Genomic DNA, 6,323 nt, shown 5'->3' with positions numbered 1-6,323 from the left:
AGTGGGGCTCCAGATTGCCACATCACTTGGGATGGGCCAGGCGCGATTAACTTGGACACTATTTGCCAACTCAAAGTACACTTGAGATTAGAGAGGCCTTGAGGTAGAGGCACAGCGAGCACAGGGGAAAGAGGAATTGCTGTTGCAGGCTGGCTGCTCCCGAGGGCATCCTACCTGGCTGGCATTGTCCGGCCTGGATGTAGTAACTGAGGGACTATGGGATCTAGGAACAGGAGCTGGCCTCCAATCCCCTTCTTGCTAGCTCATCCCAACTCCCCAAAAGTGATCTCCAGAAGTAACAAAGAAGGGGAGGGAACAAGCATCTATTGAGCATCTGGTCTGTGCACTTTGCTAAATATGCATATACATTTAATCCTCACCATAACCTGGCAAGGTGAATGCTATCATCTCCATTTTACAGGCAAAGAAATCAAGGCCAATAGGGGAGGCAGGCCCATCTCCAATGTCAGAGGCAAGAAGACCCACAAGTCGTTCAGGGCTGGTAGCAAAACTGTGGACTTCTTCCCATGGAGGAGGATACAGACCACATAGGAGAAAAAGGAATTAAATAGGAAGTTCTGGCCAGGGATCAGGACCATCCCGTGATGGCTCTGTCACCAGCCCCTGCCCCCAGGCAGGGGCACTTAATACACTGGACAAAGCTCAACACTCCAGCTCTATTGCTGGGAGTCAAGTGGCATCAGCGTTCAAGACACTGGGCCTGGTACCAACTGGTCCAGCCTCCACCCTTGCTGCCCAGGAAACAGGGCCACTGACTGTTCAAAGCAAGCTGGGCTGCAATTTTTTTTTCTGGACACCAAAGAACAGTGCAAAAGATCCTAAGAGTTGGGGAGGGAGGACAGAGCAGAATCCCAACTTCAGGGCATCCTCCCCACACAGTTTTCCCAAAAATAACAAATAATCTTTCTGCATAGAAGGCTCTTAACTTTTCAGGATATATTGCCACCTTCATCACCTCAAGGTACCCTCTTCCAACTTGAGGAGTACACTATTGGGAGGTAGGTAGGGCAGGGGTTTCTGGGCTAATTGAAATACCTGTCACACGGTATTGACCGGGGAGAGACAAGGACATCCAATCGTGGTGTGATCTTTGCACCAGACCACAAGTTCAACTGCAGATGTGTCAACCGTAGCTTATATACAGTTAGATATGGTCTAATTCCCTTGCTAGGAAACTCTGGTTTCTTTTCTTTTTTTTTTTTTTGAGACACTCACTCTGTTGTCCTGGGTAGAGTGCAGTGGCATCATCATAGCCCACTGCAACCTCAAACTCCTGGGTTCAAGTGATCCTCCTGCCTCAGCCTCCCAAGTAGTTGGCACTACAGATGTGCACCACCACGCCCAGCTGATTTTTCTATTTTTAGTAGAGACGGGGGTCTTACTCTTGCTCAGGGCTGGTCTCGAACTCCTGACCTCAAGCAATCCTCCTGCCTCGGCCTCTCCAGAGTGCTAGGATTACAGGTGTGAGCCACTGTTCCTGGCTGAAACTCTGGTTTCCAAGTGTAAACCAAAATGATTGCCTCCACTGTCACCAAATAACAGCAGCTGACATCTATCAAGCTCCTTTTACAAGCAGCTGCTGTGCTGAGCTTTATTTTACCTACATCAGCTTATTTAATCCTCACAATACTGTGAGGTAGGTACCATTATCCTCATTTTGCAAAAGAGGAAATTGAAGAAAGTTTAACTTTCACAAGAGGAAATGAGATTCAAACCATTTTGCTAGAGACCACCATCTTAACTATTTATACCAACTTCCTGAAGTCCAGGACACCTTGCTCCCAATTCAGAAATAGGGACTGCAGCAAAAACTAATAATAATATTTGTTGTTATTTAAGAGAAAGGCCCAAGAATCCCAGGCTGGGTGTTGCTAGCCGTTCAATCACAGGTGATAGTTATAATAGATATAGGTGGTACTAGCTAACATTTATTGAGCACTTACTATATATCAGGCACAGTTAAGAGCTCTATATGCACTGTTTAATAAAGCTATAATTTTTAGACTTTAATTATATATTTACAAATATCATTTATATCTGTTATAATTTAATAATTCACAAAGCTATACAGTAGGTATTATTATCATCATTCCCATTTTGTAGCCAGGTATACTGAGGCTTATAAGAAGTAACTTGCCAAGCTAGCGGAGCAGCCAATATATAGACTGCCTTCCTACAGTCTGGGTTTTTTTCCATAACGTTGTGTCATCAGGCTGTAATGGTCCAGATGATAGCACTTATTCACTTCCAGAGCCCTCAGGCCAGCCCTGCCCAGGCTGAGAGCCCCAGCTCCAACTCCAGCAAGGGGAGAGCTGGAGCTGGGCCTTCATGCAATCCCTCCACCACCGGGTGGCCTGGGAACTGGCTCAGTGGGCCACCAGGGATCACTGTCCAGCTCCTCCCTCCCCTCCCTCAGGGCTACTCAGAGCCGGGAGGGCAGGGGGAGTTCATGACACACCCCATGAATACATAGGAAAACTCCCCCCAACACACACCCACTAAATTGGGGCTTGTCTGTCCACAGCTGTACATTCATCCACAGCTGTATTTTTATCTTCGGACTCATCCTGCTGACTCAAGCTCCATTTTCTGAACACTTTTAGAACAACAGAGTCCTGGCTCCATGACAGGCCTGGTGGGAGGAGATAAGGGAGGAATGAGGGATGGGACCGGTCCAACAAAAGGGCCTGCGACCTCAAATTACGTCCCACTTATCCCCTAGGATATGCTGCTGTATGGGTTTCCACAGGCTTCCCAACTAGCCTGTACCCTCCCCATCCACTCCCATAGACCAGCCTGTTCCCCACATCTTGGGCAGGTGAGTCCACACCGAAGCTGTTTCTGCTCTGAAAGATCTGCTGAGTGCATCAGGAAAGGTAGCCAGAAGCCCCCAGCACCTCAATCCCACCCCTGAGCAAAGCTTCCAGGAGCCCAGCAAGGGTCACTCTGGGCCCTGGTTTACTGGCAATGCCCTGCTGCAAACTCCAGGGCAGCAGGACAGCAGCTGGGCTATTCTTAGTCCCTGCTCCGCTGGGATTGGGTCAGTGTAACAGCTGAAGGGCGAGCCCTCACCAGGTACCCACCATGCCAAACCCCTCCCTACCCCCAACTCTGGCCCCTTGGGAAAAGAGGAAGCACGGGAGACCGCACCCTCGGGAGGGGGAAAAGCTGAGTAGGTCAAGAGTGTCTGATTCAGAGGTCAAGGGCAAGAGAAGCTCACAGGACTCCAGTGCCCGAGGGGAATGGGAGACTACAGGAAGGACTGACCCTCACTCAGGACTGCAGGTCCCCCTGGGGGCTTCTCCAGCAGACCTGCAGCTGCCTAAGCCTAGAGCTCTGAGAAGCTGCACCTGATGCCCAGGTACCACCACATCACACCTGTTTGCTGTTGGGAGAACTGGAACCATTCCCACCTGAACCTCGGGAGGCGAGAAGAACACAGCCGCCTCTTGCCTCCTTCCTCCTCCCGAGAGGGATAAGCGAGGCTGAAAAGGGGGACACTAATACACACACACACTCCAGCCCGACTCTCTGCCCAGAGCCTCGCCCCAGGACTAATGTCCGAAAGGGCCCAGTCCCTTTTCCCTCCCTTAATAACCCTCTCGTTCCTCCCCAAGAAAGCTGGCCCGAGCCTGAGCACCCCGCGGCGTCCCGGCCGTCGGCCCCTTTCCCGGCTCCCCCAAGTCCCGGACTGTGCGCGCCCCAGTGACTCATGCTGCCCCTTTCCGGTGAAGCCCGGACAAGGGAAGAAAATAAACGCAACTTTCCAAAGAAAAGTCTGACGCGGGAGGCTGCAACAGGAGCGAGCGGCCGCTCCGTCGGCCCGGCCCGAGCTCGGGGAGGGGCCGCTCCCCGCCCACCCCGCCGCCGGCCTGGGACAGCCCGGGCGCCTCCAGCCCAGCCCGCCGTCCGCGGAAGAAAGCGCAGCTCAGCGGGGGACCCGAGCGGGCGCGGGGCACTCGGCGCCCGCCCACGGCAGAGCGGGGTCGCGCCCCCCGGCGCCCGCGCGGCTGCGCGCCCTCCTGTGGGATTCGCGGGGACTCGGCGCGCAGCGCCCGGGACGGCCACGGCGCGGCCCCCTCCCGCGGGGCGCAAAACACGCGACACCCCGGAGCTCGGCCGCGAGCGCCCCTCCCTTTCCCGCGCCGGGACCCTCTCCCCTGGGAGAGCAGGGGGCGCGCGCCTACCTGGCCGAGGCGTGCGGCTGTCACCGGGGGCCAGCGCGCGCAGGCTCTTCCCCACCTCCGTCCCCCCACGCGCGCCAGCCGGCGGCTTTTAAATCTCCAGGTTACTCCGCGGGGGGAGAGAGCATGCGCGCTGGGGCTGCCAGGAGGGGGGCGGGGCGAGGCGGGACGGAGGTGGGGGGTGCTGCGAGGGGGGATGGAGGGGTGGGGCTGGTACCCAAGGGAAGAAAGCCGGAGGTCTCCAAGCTGTCTTTGTAGCCCCGGCCGCGACGGGCAGCCCCCGCGTGGCTCCCAGACTGCCCTATCATTACCTAGGGCAGTGCACCGCCCCCTCTCCCGCTCGCCACCAAAACATTTAGGTAAAAGCTCCCCGGCTCCGCGGGGCGCCTCCCCTCCCCTTCCCTCCCCTCCCTGGAGCCCGTGCGTGCCAATCTGGCCATCCCGGTCTCCGAGCGGAGCTGCACCCCACCTGCCCAGGACCGTCCCCTGAAAGGAGAGGTCACATTCTCCCTGAGTTACTCTTCCTACTGTTTGCTACTCTCCGACGCAGATAGAGCTTCCTTATCCCTCTTTCTGCAGCTAAAAGCTAAATTCCATTTTTTTTCTCCTTAAGAGTGTATGTGGGGTAGCAGGGATAATAAATTCCCAGTAAAATATTCCCTGTGTCAGCTGTTGAGCAATGTCCTAACAGATACCTGTTTCCAGAATGCCTTGGACAGGAATGGAACTGTGCAGATAGGAGGCAGATAACTGGAGTCCCAGGCTGGCCCGGTAGTCGGAGATCCACTTCCCAGATGTGTCTTTTCTCCTCCGTGGAGTTTTAGTAGGGTAGAGAGAAACCCAGTCTAGGCGGGTTGTTGACTCAAATGCTACGAAATTGGAGGGAGATGCCTTTGAAGGGGAAGACCTGGTCTGCCTCAGCCCTGGACTGGGCACTGGGGTGCCGGGTTCCGATGCTGGCCCTGTGTCAACCAGCTGTGTGGTGTGGGGCAAGTCCCTTCCGTGTTCTGAGCCTCTGTAAGAAGAGGGAGTTAGAGGATCTCTGAGGGCACCTCCAGCTGAGAGGCAGAGGGAGGGAGAGAAGGGAGAAGGAAACACTGGAGCCTGGTGGGGAAGAGAGAGAGTAGAGAAAACTCAAGACTCTGCCTTCTGAGTCACTAAACAAGTTTAACTTGAAAACGGTCTCAGCGTTGACTCCCTGGGAGCACACACACACCTCTAGCCGGGGACTCTCCTGGCAATGGCTTTCCAAAGCCTTTGGCAGACCCATTTGTGGCCAGCAGAAAGACTAGGGTGGAGTCCTGGGTCCCTGAGCTGGTGTCCCCTCTGCCCCAGGAAATAGGACAGGAGTCAGGGGGAATTCCAGGTCAGCTGGAAAATTACAGAGCCAGGACAGAGTCGAGGGTGGTATTTTCCAGGCTTGGAAAAGAACACTGGGAGCAGGAGAGAGTTGTCCCACCACGGAGGAGTGAGAGCCCCCCTCCCTCCCGACCTCCACCCCCCACTTCTTGCCAGGGCCCCATGTGCTTTATGCTTTGTGACACAGGGAAGGAGAACCAGGGCTCATGAGAGTGAGCACACAGCGTGGACCCCACCCAGTGGCCTGGCCATCTGAATAACCACCCAGTCGGTCGCCCCTCCCCAAGGTGACCCTCCCTCCCCATACCAGATAGTGCACTGGGTGCAGTAGGGCCCTCTGCTCTGAAAATCCCCCCTACTTTTTGCTGCTGCAGCCTTGTGTAATAATAATGCTGGTTAACCATTACTGATTGTGCCAGGCACTGTTTCTCAGTATTTTTCGTGTATTAACTCATTCGATCGTTCAGACATCCCAAGAGATGAATACCATTTTCAGATACAGAAACCGAGGCAATCCCTCAGTCTCGTTACTCTCCCCCCTGCCCCCTCAACCCCCCAATCACACACACAACCACAGTCTCTGGGCTCCAGAAACAAGGCAGGGGCAGTAATCCCTCCCCTATCTAGCCTGGCCGGTGACTTCAGAGCCTTAGAGAAAGTCACAGCACCCATACTACTCCCCAAGGTGCTGCGTCTTTCTGGGCAACTAACAACTTCTCTTGGCCTCAGTTAAGTCAGCTGTAGGAAAACCACCATGTC

Source organism: Propithecus coquereli, unplaced genomic scaffold (assembly GCF_000956105.1).
Source record: "Propithecus coquereli isolate 6110/MARCELLA unplaced genomic scaffold, Pcoq_1.0 Scaffold563, whole genome shotgun sequence".
Taxonomy (NCBI): domain Eukaryota; kingdom Metazoa; phylum Chordata; class Mammalia; order Primates; family Indriidae; genus Propithecus; species Propithecus coquereli.
The sequence above is the reverse complement of the archived record's forward strand: the minus strand, read 5'-3'. Positions refer to the sequence as shown.